The following is a 22640-nucleotide window of genomic DNA, read 5'->3' as shown; positions in this document are numbered from 1 at the left end:
AGATGCTTTACATCTCACTGTGTAAAAAATAGTCAGAATATCTCTTTAAACCATAGGGTTTTTGTGAGATTCTTCTGATCTTTTACAGAAAAGCAATTTCCAATGTAGGCAGCAGTGCCCTCTAGAGGCCAAATAGAGAACTATGGAGAAGTTCACTGTTTCCGTTAACATGCCCCACCTTTTAACTGCCCTTCTGTGGTTGAATTTCAAAGCATTATGATTACGTACAGAAGAGGATTTATATGTAGTCAGCCTTGAACTATTTGGCTTTTTAAAAAAGCAGAATTGTGAGTTAAGAATTACCTGTGTTACTGTATAGCACAGGGGACTATATTCAATATCAAATAATGGAAAAGAAAATAAAAAAGAAAGTCTATATATGTATAAATGAGTCACTTTGCTCTACAGAAGAAATTAGCATAACATTGCCAATCAGCTATCCTTCAACTTTTAAGTGTTCGATACAAAATAATTTTTAGAAAGAAACATAAAATCACAATGTTACAATTTTATTAGTTTCCAGATTTAACTATGAGCCAGAAGGAAATAATCCAATATATTTCAACTGCAGAAAGAGAAGAGCCATTAATCCAGAAGCCTTCACTAATAAAGGCGAAATTGAGACATTCTCAGTTGAAGGAAAACTAAGAAAAGTGGTCACCAGAAGACCTATCCTAAAATAATGTCTAAAGGAAGCTCTATAAACAGAAATAAAATTATAAAGGAAGGAGTCTTGAAACAACAAAAACGAATAAAGAATACAATAAGCAAAAATATGGATAAATACAATAGACTTTTCCTCTTGAATTTCCTCAATTATATTTGGTGGAAATATATTATAGCATATTATATATGTTATATAGCAAAATATATATAATAATATAATTATACATCTGGAAAAATTATAACACTGTCTAATGAGGCTCTAAACACACATGGAGGAAATACTAAAGAAAATTACTTTATGAATAGGGGAGAATAAATAGGTATAAAGGGAGGCAATATTTATACACTTCATTCAAATAGGTAAAATAATATTACCAATAGACTGTGTTATGTAAATGCAATAACTGGAGCAACCATATAAAAACAGCTATACAATAAGACACATCTAAATGCTATAAGGCAGCCATGAAATTAAAAGACACTTACTCCTTGGAAGGAAAGTTATGACCAACCTAAATAGCATATTAAAAAGCAGAGACATTACTTTGCCAACAAAGGTCTGTCTAGTCAAGGCTATAGTTTTTCCAGTAGTCATGTATGGGTGTGAGAGTTGGACTATAAAGAAAGTTGAGCACCGAAGAATTGATGCTTTTGAACTATGGTGTTGGAGAAGGCTCTTGAGAGTTCCTTGGACTGCAAGGAGATCCAACCAGTTCATCCTAAAGGAGATCAGTCCTGGGTGTTCATTGGAAGGACTGATGCTGAAGCTGAAACTCCAATACTTTGGCGACCTCATGTGAAGAGTTGACTCATTGGAAAAGACCCTGATGCTGAGAAGGACTGGGGGTAGGAGGAGAAGGGGAAGACAGAAGATGAGATGGCTGGATGGTATCACCGACTCAATGGACATGAGTTTGAGTAAACTCCAGGAGTTCCGGGAGTTGGTGATGGACAGGGAGGCCTGACGTGCTGCAATTCATGGGGTCTCAAAGAGTTGGACAGGACTGAGCGACTGAACTGAACTGACTGAAATGCTATAGGAGATTCCCTTGTGACTCAGACCATAAAAGAATCTTCCTACAATGCGGGAGACCTGGGTTCAGTCCCTGGGTCGACACGATGCCCCAGAGAAGAGAATGGCTATGCACTCCAGTATTCTTGTTTAGAGAATTCCATGGTAGGCTACAGTCCATGAGGTTGCAAAGAGTCAGACACAACTGAGCAACACGCGCGCGCGCGCACACACACACACACACACACACACACACACACAAAACACTGCAGATAAATTGAAGTGTAATCCTAGAAAATGTTGAATAATTCACAGGAAGTTAGGAGGAAAAACATACGGGACAAAAAATAAGTGCAAAAAACAAATCAAATAAAATGGAAGTCTGAGCCCTAAAATATCATGACATTAAAAACAAGTGATCTACACCCAGAAACTAAGACACAGAAGTTGGTCTGAACACACCAGTGACAAAACAGTTCAGACAAAAAGTGGATTAAGAAACACGACCCAACTGTAACTGTCTGAGAGAATAAGACATAGTCATCTTGAAAGTAAAAGGATGGAAAAAGATGTATTATGCAAACATTGATCAAAGGAAAGTATAATGGCTATATTAACATCAGATAAAGTAGACAGACTCCTGAACAAAGAACATTACGAGAGACAGAGAAATATTATCTACTGATGAAGAGGATAATTTACTGAGAAGACATAGTAATCCTAAATGTATATGTACCAACTAACAGAGCTGAAAAATAAGTGGAACAAAAATTAGAACTAAAAAGAAAAGAGACAAATCTAGAAATACGGTCAAATACTTCAATATTTCTCTCTCAACAATGGGTAGAATAACTTGCCAGAAAATCAGCAGATATATAGAAGAACTCAATAACACCATTAACCAGTAGGATTTAATTGTCAGCTATACAACACTCCACCCAACTAGAGCAGAATATACTTCTTGTCAAGAATCCATAGAATACATACCAGGTAAGTGCAAATCTTGGAACCTAAAAAAACTCAACAAGTCTAATGTAAAAGAACTAAAGAGTATATTCTCCAACCACAATGAAATAATAGTATAAATAAATAACAGAAAGATATAGGAAAATTCCCAAACATTTGGCAACCAAACAACACACTTCTTAATTAATCTATGGGCCATAGAGAATATCTCAAGGGAAATCATTGAATTTCCCATGAGTTCAATAAAAATGAAAATACAACATACCAAAATTGGGGGGACACAGCCAAAGAAGTATTGACAGTGAAATTTTAGCACTACATGCAAATATTAAAAAAGAATAAAATCTCAGATAGATTATCTAAGCTTCTATCTGAATAACCTAGAGAAGGAAAAGATAAATTAATCCAAAACAAGCATAAGAAAATAACTAAGATAAAAGAAGAAATCAGTGAAATTTAAAAGAGATAAACAATAGAGAAAATCAATGAAACAAAGAGTTGGTTCTTTAAGAGGATCAGTAAAACTGACAAAGTTCTAGCAAAACAGACAGGTGGAGGGGCGTGGGAAGAACAGGGACAATGTCAGCAGGCTAATTAGCAGTATGGCATCCTATGTGATTGGCTAAGGATGAACATTTGCCTTTCTCCAGTTGGTCCTAGGCTTCTGTCATAGCTCAGTTGGTAAAGAATCTGCCTGCAATGCAGGAGACCCCGGTTCGATTCCTGGGTAGGGAAGATCCATTGGAGAAGGAATATGCTCCCCAGTACTCTTGGGCTTCCCTTGTGGCTCGGCAGGTAAAGAATCCGCCTGCCATGCAGGAGACCTGGGTTTGATCCCTGGGTTGGAAAGATCCCCTGGAGAATTGAAAGGCTACCCACTCCAGTATTCTGGGCTGGAGAATTCCATGGACTGTATAGTCCATGGGGTCGCAAGGAGTTGGACTCGACTGAGAGCCTTTCACTAACTAACTAACATTAGCAGTTGGTCCTGAGTTGCATGAACTTCTGAAGTATTATGCTAAGCAAAGTAAACAATGCCAAAATGCCATGTATTGTAAAATTCCACTTGCATGAAATGCATAGAATAAGCAAACCCGTGGTCAGAAAGCAGGTGGGTGGCTTCCAGAGACGTGTGCGTGGGGAGCGAAGGGAGTGACTGTGTCATGGACGCATGGTTTCCTTTCGGGGTGATGACAAGGTTTCAGATCTAGATAGAGGCAGTGATTGTGCCACGTTGTGAATATACTAGATGCACACTTATTGTTCATTTGAAAGAGAGAATTGTGTGAAATGTTGCTTAATCTCAACAAAACTACTATTTTTTGACTTTTTATTTTGTATTAAAGAGCTGATTAACAATGCTGTGTTATTTTCAGGTGTACATCAAAGTGATTCTGTTATCCATACACATGTATCTGCTCATTTTCAAATTCTTTTCCCATTTAGATTGTAAAACTATTATTTAAATTCAAGTTGATGAAAATCTAACAATCAAAGAATTCACAATATAATTTTAGATCATTTTAAAAAATTTTTTTAAATTAATTTATTTTAATTGGAGTATAATTACTTTACAATATTGTGATGGTTTTTGCCCTACATCAACATGAATCGGCCACAGGTATACCTGTGTCCCCACCATCCTGAGTACCCCTCCCACCTCCCCTGCCACCCCATCCCTCCGGGTTGTCCCAGAGCGTGGGCTTTGGGTGCCCTGCTTCATGCATGGAACTTGCACTGGTCATCTGTTTTACCTGTGGTAATGTACACGTTTCAATGCTATTCTCTCAAATTATCCTACTCTTGCAAATTGCCTCTTTCTGGAAGGAAAGTCAAAACAGAAAACTCCTTAATGGAAGAAGTTTCCTCAGCACCAAGACAGGACGTGGTTGGAGCCCCATCTGCAGTCTGAGTCCTGGGAACAGGCTCCCTCTGCGCACTGGGGCTCACAGCACAGAGATCGGTGGTCGAGTCACTGTGCTGAGAAGTCGCAATGTGTGAAGCACTGTGTCCTGATGGTTTATCCAACGAGACTGTAATTCTTCCACGTGTTTGCTCGTTCTGATTCGCCTGAATTGACAATAGGGATGTGAGCCCTTTCCCGGGATCCTGCCTAAACCACTGCAGGAAGTACAGAGCGCTGTCGGTGTAACTTCAGTTGAGATCCACGCTATCTCCCTCTCTCATGCTCAGAGCTTCAGGACTCTGACTCACGTCCTGCTTACTGCTCACCCCTGTTCAGAAAGAGAAAACAGAGACAGGCTGGTCAGCGGCTGATTATTCTTGGAAACTAACTTAAGTTTACTTTTTCGCTCTCCACAGGAACTCCCAGAAACCATGCAGGTACAACTCCCTGACTTTCTGTCTTCCCTAGGGAGGAATATCTGGGAGTCGCCCATTCTTTGCCCATTTCCAAATCCCTCTAACTCACAGTTTAGTTGTAACCAAAGGATGAGCAGGCTCAGGGATTTGTCCATTCCTTCTGTCATTTAGACTCACTGGAGAACTGAATTCTAATGTCTGTAAAATGTTCAAGGACTCGCAGGATAAAAGACCTGCTTTGCTGCCTCTTGTGTTCAAAACTTTCTACAGGAAACACAGAGTCAGCCCAGCCAATCAGAGCAAGTCACAGAGGACCCGCCAGAAGCCCATCTGCGAGGAGTGGGAGCTTGTCATGGAAACACCATCACCTCAGGGCTAAGCCCAGCGTTGCCAGAGAAATGATTGTCTCTTTCCCTCCTCCTAAGGAAAAAATTTTTAACACATCAGATTTGCGGAATGTGGCTAAGTATGTACCTAGAGGGGCTTCTCTGATGGCTCAAACAGTAAAGAATCTGCCTGCAATGCAGGAGACCCAAGTTCGATCCCTGGATGGGGAAGATCCCCTGGAGATAGGAATGACAACCCACTCCAGTATCCTTGCCTGGAAAATTCCATGGAGAGAGGAGCCTGGTGGGCTACAGTCCATGGGGTGGCAAAGACTCAGACACTACTGAGTAACTCATACACACAGGTACCTAGAGAGAAATGTAAGCCTAAATGCTTATGTTAGAAAAGAAGAAATTGTAAGTTTTACTGCACAGCTGCAGCTGAACCTCTTCACATTCCTGTAACTGCTCCCTCCTCTTGCCACTTCAGCCCTTAAGAATTCTTTTCTTTAATTCACACTTTCTTGAAAATCCCTTTCTATCATTTCTCAGCCATCAGGTTGCAAAAAGAGTTAAGAATCATTAATATTCACATTTAATGTGTGTGATAAATCAGGAAATAGGAACTTTCACTTCCTATAATGAAGTATAAGCTAAATAAGATTCATAGGGGCTATTCACATATCATTGGCCAGAAATTCCACTTGTCTGAGAATATTTTAAGAAATAGCCTTATAAATACATTATAAAATTACATATTGTATGCAGCAAGGATATTTAAATATCCTTCAATACAAATATTCAATATGCTATGATATATCTGTATTATAATATACTATACTGGTATCAAAATAAGTAGACTTATTTCTGAGTTGCAAAGATTTTTTGGACTTATTCAAACTGGTTATTTACATTTTAAATTAATTCTTGTTGGAGTATAGCTGATTTACAATGTTATGTTACTTTCTGCTGTATAGCAGAAATATTTTTGAACTGTTTGACTCTGGAGTTTTTATTTTTTAATTCTCATTTTATGTTGCCTGCAGCATTTATCTCAGAAATCCCTTCATCTTTAAACATGTTTAAGGCTCAGTTTCCTTTCCTGAGGATAGATTAATATTACTTTGTGGGTTTTAGATTACAGAAGGAGTATCTAAAGTGCTGAGCAATGGACCTGGCATATGGTAGTGGTTCAATAAATGATAATAAAGACTCTAGTGTTGAAGATGAGAATGACAAAAAGAGCAGGTAGAAACAAGAATCTCATGATAATACTCGGATCTATTCCACTGAAGATATTGGGCAGACTATAAAGCTAAAAACCCAAAAGATCAAAACTGAACAAAACCAGGAGGTATGGATAAGAATACCTCTCCTTGAATCAGGAAGCTTCCACTTCTTCTTCCCTTCTTTGTAAACCCCCCTCTTCTTCTACCCACAAAGGAGGAGTGAGGAGGGCTGATTCTGTCATTCAGAATCCGTTTATGAGTGGGAGATTGAAAAAAAAGTGAAAATGCAAGTCGTTCATTCATCTCCAACTCTTTGTGATCCCATGGACGGTATCCTGCCGGGTTCCTCTGTCCATGGAATTCTCCAAGCAAGCATACTAGAGTGAGGAGCCAATCCCCTCTCCAGGGATCTTCTTGGCCCAGGGGTTGAGCCCGTGTCTCCTGCACTGCAGGCGGATTCTTTACCATCTGAGCCCCCAGAGAAGCCCAGGAGATCAGTTCTCAGTCTAACTTAAACACAGGGCTCCAGGGTCCACTTATTCTGCTTATATCTCCTGCATTTTGAAGTCTTTGCCTACCAGTGATAAATGCATTTCTATAGAGGGCTAATTTAGTGCCCTGGGATGGGCTGCCTCTTCTTTCTATTTCAGCCCAGATGCCTGAAAAGTAAATCAACTCTTGGCCAATTTGAGATGTGTCCTCTCTTTCCACCTCATCCTTATAGGAATTCTCAGCTTGCTATTCTGGGTTCAGAAGGAAGTAGGAAACTCTACGTAGGCATGAACCTCAAACTTACCTTTCCTAAAGGTAATCAGAGGACCAGTGATATTAGGTCCTGGAGGAAATTAGGTCCAGGGGTCAGCTAAAAGTCCTTCTTCACCTTCTATTTGTATTAAGCTAATATATACAACATCTTCAGGAATCTTCCCTGTTGTGAGCAGGGCAGGATTTGGCCATTCTTAGGTCCCTGACAATATCACCATAGGATATTAAATCCCCGCTTCAAATGGAAATATTTTAGCTGAATAATAATGAATATATGACATATCAAAACATATAAGAAGCAGCAAAGGCAGTAGAGAAAGTCCCTGACTTATGGTTTTCCAACTTTACGATGGTACAAAAATAATATGGATTCAGTAGAAACTGCACTTCTAATTTTGAATTTTGATCTTTTCATGGGCTAGCATGATGCTGTCTTTTAATGCTGAACATCAGTAGTGAGCTGCAGCTCCCAGTCACTTACTCGACTGCAAAGGTAAACAACCAACACACAACCCTTCTGAACCTAGACAACCACTCAGTTTTTCATTTTCAGTACAGTGCCAAATAAATTATATGTGGTAGTCAGCATCAAATTACAAGATAGGCTTTGAATTAGATAATTTTGCCCAACTGTTGGCTAATATAAGCATTCTGAGCATGTTTACATTAGGCTAGGCTGAGCTATGATGTTCAGAGTTCAGGTGTATTAAATGAACTTTTGACTAAAGATATTATCAGCTTATGATAAGTTTTTTGGTACATAACACAATTTTAAGTCAAGGAATATTTGTAATTAGAGACAAATTTATGAATTTAAATTATATTTGTCAGGAAAGAAGAAATGTTGAGAGTTAATAGGCAAAGTTTCAACTCAAAGAACTAGAAAAAGTAACAAGTTAAAATAAAAAAAAGTAAAGGTAGCAAATAATAAAACAAGAGCAGAAAGAAAACACAATTTATCAACTGTCATAAAAGAAAAATAAATATATAAAGAACCCTTTATCTGTTAAACTAACTGAATCCATAATTTAAGGAATATCAAGTTTCTCCCATAAGGCTATGCTACATGGCCTCACTATAGTGAACTTTCTGAAAATTGTTTCTAAATCATTAAAAACCCTACACAAATTCTTCTATAGGTAGAAAAGAAGCCACAAATTGAAAGTTACCTAATGAACCATTACAATCTTGATACCAAAATCTGACATTAACATAGAAAAGAAAAAGTTGAATACTAGTATCATTCAGGAAAATGGGGGGAAGTGCTCAATAAAATAATAGCAAATCAATGTTTCATTATGTAAAAAGGACAAAACAACATTCCTAAAAGCATTTAACTCTAGAAATTAAAGTTGGTTTCACATTTAAAAATCAATTTAAATAAATAAAGAATATTTATCAAAAACACTATAATTAATAGGCACAGTGAAATATTGAATGCTTTACCTCTGAGTTTGGGAATAAGAAGAATTCTATTCAACATTTTATAGGTGATCTTAGCCAGTTAAATAGGACTTGCTACATCATTTGTGGGGTGCAGTTAAAATGAAAATGCAGAACGCCAGGTGGGCTGGGGAGTCATCTTGTAGGACCACTGCCCAGACCCCAGACCTACTGAGGAGCTTTCCGTCGGTGAACACACAGAGGTGCTGGGCGAGTGGTCCCTGGAGAGGACAGGGAAGCTCCACAGTTCCTCTCACAGACCTGACCCTACACGTCTCTTCCATCTGGATATTCATCTGCACCCTTTATCATAGCCTTTTATAATAAACAGGTAAAAGTAAGTGAAATATTTCTCCTAGTTCTGTGAGTCACTCTAGCAAATTAATTGAGCCCAGGGTTTTGTTTTGTTTTATCTTGTTTTGGGAATCTTCTATCTACAGTCTTTTGTTCAGAAGCACAGTTGATCACTTGGGCTTGTGACTGGCATGCTTTTTTCATGTAGAAATTGTCAGAACTGACTGGAATGATAGGATACTCAGGTGGGATTGCAGAGAATTGCTTGATATGGGAAAAAACACATTTGTTGACCAGAAATGTTTTGTGTGAGTAGTAAAGGAGACTCATAGGAAAGAAGGACATAATAGGGCAGAACTGGGTTTTTCCCTACACAAGAAGGAAAAAAATCTGGTGTTTTTCCCTCACACACAGCTTTTTCCACAATAGCACAAAACTGTAATCAATCCAAACAACCCAAATATCTTCTTCTGGGAGGATGGATAATTAAATTGTTAGATATTCTTGTAGAGGAACTCTACGCATCAATTAAAAAAAGAACAAACAAGACATACACAAAGTGACACCAGTGAATTGCAAAGATATTGAGTGAAGAAAACCAGAGATAATATACACTATGCATGTAGATATTAACAAGTGTAAAATTTCATTGAGTTCTAAGCTTCCGTTTTGTACACTTTCTTATATGTGTTGTACCTCAGTTACAGAGAGAGAGAGAAGAGAAAGCCAAGAAGCATTTTGAATATGGAGATAAATGTCAGTGTCATCACCTGAGAATAAAAAGTGGTTCCTCTGGGGAGGCAAAAATAGACTATGTGGAAGAGTGGGAAGAAAAAGAGAGTGCTATTTGATTTTGTAAATAAATGAGAGCATTATTTTGATTAAAAAATTTTATTTTTAAAAAGGATGAGAAAGTGAGAATCTCAGATGAGACGAGGTTGAAAAATAATCATTGGCTTTATCACCACCAAAGCCACTGGTTTAAGTGAGAGCTTCTCTCAGAGTAATGCTCACAGAAGTCAGGTTCAAGGAGAAGAGGACTGGGACTTGAGGAAATGGAGACAGTAAGTCTAGACAGTCAACTAACTTGATTATTAAGGAGAAGAAAAATTTAGTAATATCGCTGGTGGAGACATGACCTTTGAGAATATACTAAAATGGGAAAAATTCTCTTACAGACTTGTGGCCAGATTATTATAAGAGAATGCCAAAAAATTTATTTCAGGGAAGAAGGTGCATTCCTGTGGCATCTTTTCAAGGGGCCCAAGACTGGAAACCAAGACTCCAATACCACCACTATCCCTTTTGAATCTACACGGGGGAAGCTCTGGGCTGTTTAAAAGAGCAGCCTGGTTCATGGACACATGTGGGGGACTGTCTAGGATCCTGGGCAGAATGCCCAGTAATCTCTGCTGTCTGGCTGCGTCACAAGAGTTCGTTCTCCATAGGACCACTTGGGAAGAGGCTCTGGGTGCTCAGGAGGCAGGAAAACACCAAAGATACCCTTATTCTAGAGCCGCAGCCTCAGGGTTTGGGTACAGTCTGCAGGTGCCTGGGGAGCACTGTGTCTGCACAGCGCAGAGGTAAGTGGCTGAGTCTTCAGGTTTGGGGGCTTCGATGTGCAGAGAACTTCCCTTCTTTAACAAGGTGGCTCTCAGTCTTTCTGCTTTTCATCCCCAGCTGAGTAAAGAAGGAAGAGGAGTTCAGGGCCCTTCCCGGGGTCTTGTCTATACCACTGTAGCCCTCTGAAGCCGCTGACGGTGTGGCTGCAGTTGAGGCTGAGACTGCCCCCCTCCTGGGTTCTCAGGGTCTGAGTACTCTGCTCCACTCAGTCTTCTCCACGCAGCCCTGTTCAGGAGAACAAAGTCAGAAACAGCGCAAAGCTTTCAGTTCAGCAGTGCTTAAAATCCCAACACAAAGCCTGGGATGAGCAGTGTCTAGACTCCTCTCTCTCTCCTCCCCGTCTTTGGAAAAATGTGCCCCTAAGTTCTCACCTCTTAACTAGAAACTTACATCCAAGCTGAACCCACAAGACTAAGAATGTACATTCCAGCATGTTCTCCATCCTGCCACCTCACCTTTGATGCAATTTTAATGATTCCAAATCTTCTCCCCTGAGGAGCTGCCTCTGTGTCTTAGTTCTTCTCTAATGCACAAAGCCTTTCTGCTGGGCTCAGCCAATCACGAGCAAATCCTCAAGTAGCTTCATGCTTTTGACTTTTAAGACACTGGAAAAATGAAAGGAATGGAATCACTTCCTCCTGGTGGTCACAAACACAAACATCTCACTGGACAACTATGCCACCTACAAACACAAATATTGAGGGAAGGACATCTTTTATGTTGGTGGGCACAGTACATAGGAGGTCTAAAGTAATCAGAAAAGCCTTCTCTGCCTGCAATTTTAATCATATCATTGTTCCTTGAATGTACTTTAAAGGTAAACTGCTACCCAGGGTTATAGGAGATGAGCCCAAGCATCAGTGTAATGGGGCTTCTTAACTGGCACTACTGGTAAAGACCCCATCTGCCAGTGCAAGAGATGTAAGAGACATGGGTTCAATCCCTGGGTCGGAAAGGTGTCCTGGAGGAGGACATGGCCGTCTACTCCAGTACTCTTGTCTGGAGAGTACAACTTGGCAGGCTACAGTCCAGGGGGTTGCACAGAGTCGGATGCGACTGAAGGGGCTTAGTAGCAGCAACATTGGTGTAATGGACTGTGTTTCCCTCTATGGTACACAAGAGTCTCAGCAGGGGAGACCTCAAAGAGACCAGAGTGCTGAGAGAAGCAGAGGGATAGAATAGTTGTGCATCTGTCTGGAAAACTCTTTGACAGAGAATTGGGAATATAAGTTAAGAAATCCATTTCTTCAAGTAATTTTATGCCTGGCTTCAGGGACCAAGCATAACTAAAACTCAGGGTCAAGAACTTGATAGATCTTAGGAGGATAGAATGAGCGATCATGGCAGAGGGAAAGAAGAGCTCTCCGATATAGACATCAGACAGGTCAGAAAGTCACAGGGCAGAGTGGGTAGCAGAAGATAAGTATAGCAAAACTAGCCTTGTTTAATTTGCTTGGTTCTATGACACCCCATTGGATTTCGTCACTGAACATGTGTCTATGTTGTGGAGTTGACCACCATTTATAGGAGCTCTCTTAAGACTTGTCTGAACAGCACACTCTGCCCCAACCCCATTAGCTTCAATGCGGAAAAAGAGCATCAGCTCTCAGCTGCACTGTTTTGATGTCACTTTATCCTTCACCCACTCAGTGACAAGAAAGAATAAGCAGCACAGAAGTTCTTACACTAACAGTGTTTGGAGTTTCTTGTTCTTAGACTTTTTATTTGAAAATTTGGTAATTCCTCAGTGATTTAAAAGTCATTGAACTAACTTATATCCATTTTAGCATCCTTTGATATAATTCATTTTACCCACACTTAGCAAGCTCTCTTACAATCATATTTAGAAGGCAGCTTTTCTTTGTTTCTGAATGTGTATCTCAGAAAGAACATGAGAAAGATAACTGCAAGATAAATACAGGAGCTCTTCGTAGAACAGACACTAAATGAATCCAGGAGATGGATGAGTGATGTGTAACGAAGCTCAAGAGACGATTTACATTTGTGAACTTTATGAAAATTGTATGTCATTTTTTAAAATACTTTCATTTTTAAATCACTATAGAGTCATGGAAGTTTCCAAAAATGTACAAGGGGGCTCTGTGTACTCTTTACCCGGTCTCCTCCATGGTATCTAAACCAGGAAATTGACATTAGTAAAGTCTACACGTTTCAATTTTTAGATTTCCTTAGTTTTGAATGCAGATGTGTGTGTGTGTGTGTGTGTGTGTGTGTGTGTGTGTGTAGCTCTCTTCAATTTTACACATGTACAAATTCATGTATTCCTGTATATCACATGTATAGGTTCATCACCACATCCAAGATGCACAACTGCTTCATCATAACAAGGTTTCCCTAGGCTATGCACACCTTTGTAGCCACACTGACCACCTTCCCTAATCATTAACCCCAGACAATCACTCATCTGTTCTTCATCCATACAATTTTGTTGTTTAGGAATGTCATAGAGTGGCTTCCCTGGTGGCTCAATGGTAAAAGAATCTGCCTGCGGGAAATGCAGTTTTAATCCTTGGGTCAGGAAGAGTCTCTGGAGAAAGAAACGGCAACTCACTCCAGTATTCTTGTCTGGGAAATCTCACGGAGAGAGGAGCCTGGTGGGAGTCCATGGGATTGCAAGGAATCAGGCCTGGTTTATCGACTAAACAACAACAATGTCCTAGAAACGGAATTATATAGAAGCAGCCAATGAGATTTTTTTTCACTTAGCATAAGTAGTAAAATCATGAGATCTATCCAAGTTACTGTATGTATTCAACTTGTTGGTCTTTTTTATTTCTGAAGAGTATTCCACGGTGTAGATGTTCCACAGTTTGCTTAACCAGTAACACAATGAGGGACGCAGTTGTTTCCATGTTTCGGCTGCTGTGAATAAATTATTATGAATATTCAGGTACAAGTTTTTATGTGAATAAAATCTTTTATTTATTTAGAATAAGTGTCCAAATGTGTGACTGCATGCTTAGTTTTATGAGAAACTGCCAAGCTATTTTCCAGAATGCCCATATCATTTTAGACCTTCATCAGAAATTTGTGAGTGATTGAGTTTTTCCCACATGTTTGCCAGAATTTAGTGTTATCACCATTCTTTATTTTAGCCCCACTGAGATTTGTGTAGTGATACTTCATTATGGCTTTAATTTGCACTTCTCTGATGGCTAATATTGTTGAACATCTTTTCAGGTGCTAATTTGCAATCTGTATATCCCCTCTTTGGTGAAACACCTGTTCAAAACCATTGCCCATTTTCTCCCCTCATAGCTCAGTTGGTAAAGAATCCACCTGCAATGCAGGAGACCTAGGTTCAATCCCTGGGTTGGGAAGATTCACTGGAGAAGGGAAAGGCTACCCATTTCAGTATTCTGGCCTGGAAAATTCCATGGACGGTATAGTCCAAGAGGTCGCAAAGAGTTGGACAAAACTGAGCAACTTTCACTTTTACCTCCAGTTTTGTAACTTATCATTTCATATTTTTAACAGGGTCTTTTACAGAGGAAAGGTTTTTAATTTTGATTCAGTTTGGTGTGTGCATGTGTGAGTGAGTGTATCATGCTTTCAGTGTCAAATCTAAGATTTACTTAGCTGCAAGCCTGAAGTTTTTCTCTTATTTTTTTTTTAGAGTTCCATAATTTTGTATTTTTCATTTAAGTCCATGATCCATTTTGAGCTAACTTTTATAATGTATATATTTTTAAAATATTTTTTAAAGGGCTGTGTCATCATCTTTCTTTCAGGCTTTACTTATTTGCTGTTATCAAGTAACTACTTCAAAGCAACATAACCAAAGCGTGGATTGAAGACTTCTCATAGGGGAGTGAAAAAAAAAATTTGTTCTTTGAGCCTGCGACTTTCCCCTTTTATACTTAGTGTGATTTCTCTACCTAAAGAGTAAAGTTAAAATTGTAGTAAAAATCCAAGCCCTTCTCAATTCATCGCCTCTGAAATCCTCTATCATGTATTACAGGGTAATGCTTTCTAGTATAGATTCAGAAAATGGTTACATCTGTCTTATGATTGAAGATAACTGTAATCTCTTCTAACATTCACATTTCTTTAAACTTTAAAGTGCTCTGAGAAAAGTGCCTATCAATCTTTAAGTCATCAAACTGAGCTAAATGTCAGAATCTCCTTACTTGTCTGTAACTCCTTTCCTATAATTGAGCATGTGTTTCTTGAAGAGGAGAATATTCTTTACAAATTGTCCCAAGAATGAAACTTCCCACTTTCTGTTATTACTTTTTGCTAAAATTACAGGCTTCCATTGACCTTTCTTCACAGTCAGCATTCCAAGGTCAAACAGCTCATTTCTCCAAGGATGTAGTCATTCTTCTTACTACTGTCCCAGGGCAGAGTCTTTTAAATACCAATTTTTTACAATTGAGGATAACACTTTCTAAAAATTTTCTTAAGGGTTGTGAATCCAGGAGCTTAAAACTGTTCTTGATCAAAATAAGTCAGCCCTTGAAAACAGAAACTAGAAAAACAGACAAGGCACTTTTCTTGTCTTAGGCTAGGACTCACAATGACAGGAGTATTTATCCCTAAACTAGGTCTTTAGATTTGAAAGCAAAAATATACAAAGAAGCAGCACAAGTCATGGCAATGGTAAAGATAAATAGAAACAGATAGTTTGACACCATCCAATTGTACTCATGGGCAAAATCTAGTGCATGGAGACTACCTGTTATACAAAGGTCATTTCCTTTGAACCCTAGAAATTAGGACGGAAAGTTAAAGTATTGGGACTCAAAGAGAACTAAGGTAACTGTGACTTTCTTTCAGTCTGGACCATTGCTCCCTCCTTGCTCACTACCATCCTTAGCTTAATAGGATCCATATCTTTAGCCACAGCAAATAAATATTTGAGGCTAAAATTAGAAGATTAAAAAGTCTAGAAATGAAAGCAAGAAAGAGATAATAGAGGGGTACATTAACATTGGCTGAAACCTAGAAGAATCACTGATAAGAGGGACTTCCAAGTTTACAAGAGAACAAGTCGATATACCTTACTATAGACTCACTCAGGTGATTAAGATGGCTCTGTCTATGTCAACAGGAGGGAGACCATTTAATTTAATTGCAAGCCTGAAAATAGTACCATATGAAGAAAATCTGTTCAAACAGAAAGGGAACTTATGACATATATAAACAGAAGTATTCTTATGGTGATGAGAAATGAACTACAAGAAAAAATAGATCCACAATTACCTAACAGCATCCAAAGTGCAGAAGCTCTGTGTCTGTTGATTTTATGAATTAATTCTTCTTCTTCAGTCAACCAATATTTAATATGCAACCTCTATGTGCTATGTATTGTGTAATGTACAATGCATTCACTTTTCCTGACTGTAAGGAGCTCAGAGTTATATCATAACAGAGACATTACTTTGCCAACAAAGGTCCATATAATCAAAGCTATGATTTTTCCAGTAGTCATGTGTGGATGTGAGAGTTGGACCATAAAGAAGGCTGAGTGCCAAAGGATTGATGCTTTTGAACTGTGGTGTTGGAGAAAACTCTTGAGAATACCTTGGACTACAAGGAGATCAAACCAGTCAATCCTGAAGGAAATCAGTCCTGAATATTCATTGGAAGGATTGATGCTGAAGCTGAAGCTCCAATCCTTTGGCCACCTGATGCAAGGGACTGACTCATTGGAAAAGACCCTGATGCTGGGAGAGATTGGAGGAGGAGAAGGGGATGACAGAGGATGATAGTTGTATGGCATCACTGACTCAATGGACATGAGTTTGAGCAAGCTCTGAGAGATAGTGATGGACAGGGAAGCCTGGTGTTCTGTAGTCCATTGGGTCACAAAGAGTCAGACATGACTGAATTACTTAAAAATACAATACATAATTATAGATATAGATGTAGATACATAAAAGCATATTAATTGCAACATCCCTTTTGTCTTAGGCTTTGAAGACAACCTGCAGTACATGAGAACTCATGGATTTTGTCAAAGTTTTTTTCTACATCTATTGAGATAATCATATGGTTTTTATCTTTCAATTTGTTAATGTGGTGTATTACATTGATTGATTTGTGGATATTAAAGAATCCTTGCATTCCTGGGATAAAGCCCACTTGGTCATGATGTATGATCTCTTTGACAAAATTCAACATCCATTTATGATAAAAACTCTCCAGAAAGCAAGAATAGAAGGAACATACCTCAACATAATAAATATGACAAATAAATATAACAAACCCACAGCAAACATTATCCTCAATGGTGAAAAATTGAAAGCATTTCCCCTAAAATCAGGAACAAGACAAGGGTGCCCACTACTATTCAACATAGTTTTGGAAGTTTTGGCTAAACACTACTATTCAACATAGTTTTGGAAGTTTTGGCCACAGCAATCAGAGAAGAAAAAGAAATAAAAGGAATCCAGATAAGAAAATAAAAAGTGAAACTTTCACTGTTTGCAGATGACATGAGCCTCTACATAGAAAACCCTAAAGACTCTACCAGAAAATTACTAGAGGTAGTCAATGAATATAGTAAAGTTGCAGGATATAAAATTAACACACAGAAATCCCTTGCAATCCTATACACTAACAATGAGAAAACAGAAAGAGAAATTAAGCAAATAATACCACTCACCATTGCAACGAAAAGAATAAAATACTTAGGAGTATATCTACCTAAAGAAACAAAAGAGCTATACATAGAAAACTATAAAACACTGATGAAAGAAATCAAAGAGGACACAAATAGATAGAGAAATAGACCATGTTCATGGATTGGAGGAATCAATATTGTGAATACTATCCAAAGCAATCTATAGATTCAATGCAATCCCTATGAAGCTACCAATGGTATTCTTCACAGAACTATAACAAATAATTTCACAATTTGTATGGAAATACAAAAAAACCTCAAATAGCCAAAACAATCTTGAGAAAGAAGAATGGAACTGGAGGAATCAACCTGCCTGACTTCAGGCTCTACTACAAAGCCACAGTCATCAAGAGAGTATGGTACTGGCACAAAGACAGAAACATAGGTCAATGGAACAAAATAGAAAGCCCAGAGATAAATCCACGTATGTATGGACACCTTATCTTCCACAAAGGAGGCAAGGATATACAATGGAAAAAAGACAACCTCTTTAACAAGTGGTGCTGGAAAAACTGCCAACCACTTGTAAAAGAATGAAACTAGAACACTTTCTAACACCATACACAAAAATAAACTCAAAATGGATTAAAGATCTAAATGTAAGACCAGAAACTATAAAACTCCTAGAGGAGAACATAGGCAAAACACTCTCCGACATAAATCACAGCAAGATCCTCTATGACCCACCTCCCAGAATACTGGAAATAAAAGCAAAAAATAAACAAATGGGACCTAATGAAACTTAAAAGCTTTTGCACAACAAAGGAAACTATAAGCAAGGTGACAAGACAGCCTTCAGAATGGGAGAAAATAATAGCAAATGAAGCAACAGACAAAGGATTAATCTCAAAAATATAGAAGCAGCTCCTGCAGCTCAATTCCAGAAAAATAAATGACCCAATCAAAAAATGGGCCAAAGATCTAAACAGACATTTCTCCAAAGAAGACATACAGATGGCTAACAAACACATGAAAAGATGCTCAACATCACTCACTATCAGAGAAATGCAAATCAAAACCTCAATGAGGTACCATTACACACCAGTCAGAATGTCTGCTATCCAAATGTCTACAAGCAATAAATGCTGGAGACGGTGTGGAGAAAACGGAACCCTCTTACACTGTTGGTGGGAATGCAAACTAGTACAGCTTCTATGGAGAACAGTGTGGAGAGTCCTTAAAAAACTGGAAATAGAACTGCCATATGACCTAGCAATCCCACTCCGGGGCATACACACCGAGGAAACCAGATCTGAAAGAGACACGTGCACCACAATGTTCATCGCAGCACTGTTTATAATAGCCAGGACATGGAAGCAACCTAGATGCCCATCAGCAGACAAATGGATAAGAAAGCTATGGTACATATACACAATGGAATATTACTCAGCCATTAAAAAGAATACATTTGAATCAGTTCTAATGAGATGGATAAAACCAGAGCCCATTATACAGAGTGAAGTAATCCAGAAAGATAAAGACCAATACAGTATACTAATGCATATATATGGAATTTAAAAAGATGGTAACAATAACCTTATATGCAAAACAGAAAAAGAGACACAGATGTACAGAACAGACTTTTAGACCCTGTGGGAGAAGGCGAGGGTGGGACGTTCTGAGAGAACAGCATTGAAACAAGTATACTATGAAGGGTGAAACAGATCACCAGCCCAGGTTGGATGCATGAGACAAGTGCTCATGGCTGGTGCACTGGGAAGACCCAGAGGGATGGGATGGAGAAGGAGGCGGGAGGGGGCATCAGGATGGGGAACACATGTAAATCCATGGTTGATTCATGTCAATGTATGGCAAAAACCACTACAATATTGTAAAGTAATTAGCCTCCAACTAATAAGAATAAATGGAAAAAAATAAAAATAAATAAAAATTTTTAAAAGTTCCTTCTCTGTTTAATGCAATCACAGCAAGCTTCCTGGTGGACAAAATTTGTCCAGCTGTATGTGTCTAACAGGAATCAATAATGTGTGCTAAAATAATCTTGCTTTTAGATATCCACCCTATAGCCAAAACGAGTACAAGCTCACCAGACCAAGCATCCTTATTTCCTTACATCAAAAATGCAGCCCTAGAGGCTGCGTGCCGCCACTACTGAAGCCGGTGCAGCGGGAGCCCGCGCTCTGCACCAAGAGGAGACGCCGCAGTGCGAAGCCCGTGCACCACAATGACGAGCAACCGCCACTCGCTGCAACTGGAGAGAGCCCAAGTTCAGTAACAAAGACCCAGCTGAACCAAAAATAAAAGAAACAAATAAGTGATAAAAGAAACATGGCCACTCAAAAGTCACAAACGCTTTTTCATCCCACGGCTGCAGCAGCTCCAGTTCAAAGACTCACTGCAACAGCATCTCAATAGTCTTAAGTCTCAGCCACACGCAGACTGCTATGTGATTTGCCTGGTACCTCTGTGTTGGTTTACGATTGTGATTTAGGTGATGCAGCTTTTAATCATCTATTTCTTTTCTCTAAATGAACTACTAATTTTGTGACATCTAACATCTATCTGACATTATGAGAAAAATAGATTTTTTTTTGAAAGTCTGTCTAGAGAAGAGAGGAATCTTTCTGGATGAACAGGGGTGATTCTGAGGATTGAACTTGGGTCTTCTTTAAGACTGACATCCACCCTATTATCCTGTAGAGCAATTCCCAACCCCTTGAGTTTCAAGGATTAGACCTGAGCTTGATTGGTTTTCCTGAAAAACTCTAAATGTAAACTAAACTCTGATCAAGGAGAGAATATACCTCTTCCTGACTTCAGCCTCCTTCTCCCCTTGGGTTTGCGCTCAGCTCCCCCTGCAGCCCTCCATCACTGTGTCCCTCAGAGCACAGTAGTACACAGCCGAGTCTGATGCTTGCACTGCCTGTTTCTGCAGGTGGAAGGAGCTGTCACTCTTAACAAGAGTGGCCTGAAAATCTTCATGCTCTACCTTCTTGTCTGCTGTTAAACCCTTCAGGAGGAGTTGAGGAGCTTTGTTGAGATGCTGGAGGTACCAGAAAAGATAGGAAGTTGTATACGTGGCCTGGTAAGTGCAGTTCAGGGTCATGAGAGCCCCCTCTAAGACAGTCACTGGCCTTCTGTTTGGTTCACTGAGTCACCACTGGTGCCTCCTACAAGAGAATCACTTTGTTATAGTAGAAATGTACAGGAGGAGAGTTTTCAGCCAGAGAAGAAAAGTAAAACTGACCTGTTATCACAGGAAAATGAGAAATCATTTTAGGATAAAATGCTACTTACCAAGTATTAAGAAGATGACCAGAACTGAGTGAGCGGCAGAAAACATTCTGGCAACAGTCCTTGTTCCCTAGAAACATCAAATCTATCAAAGGTAGTCTCAGCTGGATGTTACAGAAGCTCCTCAGTCAGAAAATGGGGACCCCTTTCTGCACAGCAGCAGTCATCTGTCTTGTGGCTACAGAGTAGGTGAGTCAAACCAGCTCTCGAATACAAAAAGGAATCACATTTGAAGGAAGCCCCGCCCTCTGGTGGTGATCTTAAAGATTACACCACAGTCATATCTGACCTCAGTTCAGTTCAGTAGCTCAGTCGTGTCCAACTCTTTGCAACTCCATGGACAGCAGCAGGCCAGGCTTCCCTGTCCAGCACCAGCTCCCGGAGCTTGCTCAGACCCATGTCCACTGAGTCGGTGATGCCATCCAACCATCTCATCTTCTTTCGTCCTTTTCTCCTCCTGCCTTCAATATTTCCCAGCATCAGGGTCTATTCTAATGAGTCGGCTCTTCGCATCAGGTGGCCAAAGTATTGGAGCTTCAACTTCAACATCAGTCCTTCCAGTGAATATTCAGAGCTGATTTCTTTCAGGACTGACTGGTTTGATCTCCTTGCAGTCCAAGGGGCTCTCAAGAGCCAAGGGGTTCTCTTTTGAACACTATAGTTCAAAAGCATCAATTCTTCGGCACTCAGCTTTCTTTTTTGGTCAAACTCTCACATCCATACATGACTACAGGAAAAACCATAGGTTTGACTATATGGGCCTTTATCAGCAAAGTAATGTCTCTGCTTTTTAAATATGCTGTCTAGGTTGGTCATAGCTTTTCTTCCAAGGTGGAAGTGTCTTTTAATTTCATGGCTGCAGTCACCATTCGCAGTGATTTTGGAGCCCTAGAAAATAAATTCTGTCACTGTTTCCATTGTTTTCCCATCTATTTGCCATGAAGTGATGGGACTGGATGCCATGATCTTAGTTTTTGAATGCTTAGTTTAAAGCCAGCTTTTTCACTCTCCTCATCCTGACCTATTCCTGACCTAGTCCTCCTGATGAGAGTTTGTGGGGTACACAGAGGAGAATGGGGCAGGACTCTAAGAGGAGAGCCCTAAACACAAACATGCTTTGAGAAACGTTCCATTATTACATCCATTATTTTTTGTGTGGTATAGTATCATTAGCTTTGCAAATAATGCCAGTTAACAATTTTTAGGAGGAATAGTCAGAGGGTTCTTCTCTACATATGTCTCCATGATTCCCATGGGTCAGAAAAGGACCCCTCTGCATGGAAAGTGCTCCCTCCTCTCCCCAAGACCTTCACCTGAATTAGCTCTATTCATCCCCAAGACAACGCCAACATGCTGCTGGAATTTTGGAATGTTACATAATGTTGGAAACAGTATCTGAGTCAGGTCTCAAACAATGTGTGGCTGAACGATCAAGTGAATGAGTGATCCCTGTGCCCTGTGCTGGGCTCAGTCGCTCAGTCGTGTCTGTCTCTTTGTGGCCCTAGAGACTACAGCCTGCCAGGCTCCTCTGTCCGTGGGATTTTCTAGGCACGAATACTAGAGTGGCTTGCCATGCCCTCCTCCAGGGGATCTACCCAACACAGGGAATGAGACAGAGTCTCCTCCATCTCCCGCATTTCAGGTGGATTCTTTACATATCTGAGCCACCTGATCATTTAAGGCAGATCTCATCTAATGTGTGGTTGAATGAGCAGGTTATTACTCCTATCCATCATAAAATGTCATATTTGTAAAGTTAAAAAATAAATTGCTGTTACTTCTTTTTACTGATAAAGGTAGAGTTGACCTTCCAACTAGAAAACTGGACAAAATATGAGACAAGTTGTGGATCTTGGATGTCAGGTAGCACAGAGATAACGAAAACAGATGAGATGAGCCAGGACATCACCCAGATTTCTTCATGGAGGCAGCTTCTAGGCACCAGTGCATGAGGGATTTAACAAAAATGGCCCAACTGTCTCACTCTGAGATGGAATAATATTTTGGGGATCCTGAGGAACCTAGAAATTGGTGGACCAGTGTACCAGAGAGGAAGGACTTGGGCAAAAGAGAGAGAGGGAGAGAGATGA

At 39.5% G+C, this 22640-nt stretch overlaps 1 long non-coding RNA gene across 2 annotated transcripts; it reads right to left on the bottom strand.

Moving 5' to 3' along the window:
- Window positions 1–9933: 9933 nt before the first annotated feature.
- LOC133067378 (uncharacterized) lies at window positions 9934–20767 on the bottom strand. Of its 2 annotated transcripts, XR_009695234.1 has the most exons (4): window positions 20554–20767; window positions 20246–20426; window positions 11102–11251; window positions 9934–10871 (listed from the first exon to the last, which is right to left on the bottom strand). It is a non-coding gene; the product is annotated as an uncharacterized LOC133067378 (long non-coding RNA). The 2 variants fall into 2 exon arrangements; XR_009695233.1 differs by lacking the exon at window positions 20246–20426.
- Window positions 20768–22640: the final 1873 nt, after the last annotated feature.

The sequence above is a fragment of the Dama dama genome, chromosome 12 (assembly GCF_033118175.1).
Source record: "Dama dama isolate Ldn47 chromosome 12, ASM3311817v1, whole genome shotgun sequence".
NCBI lineage: Eukaryota > Metazoa > Chordata > Mammalia > Artiodactyla > Cervidae > Dama > Dama dama.
The sequence above is the reverse complement of the archived record's forward strand: the minus strand, read 5'-3'. Positions and strand labels throughout refer to the sequence as shown.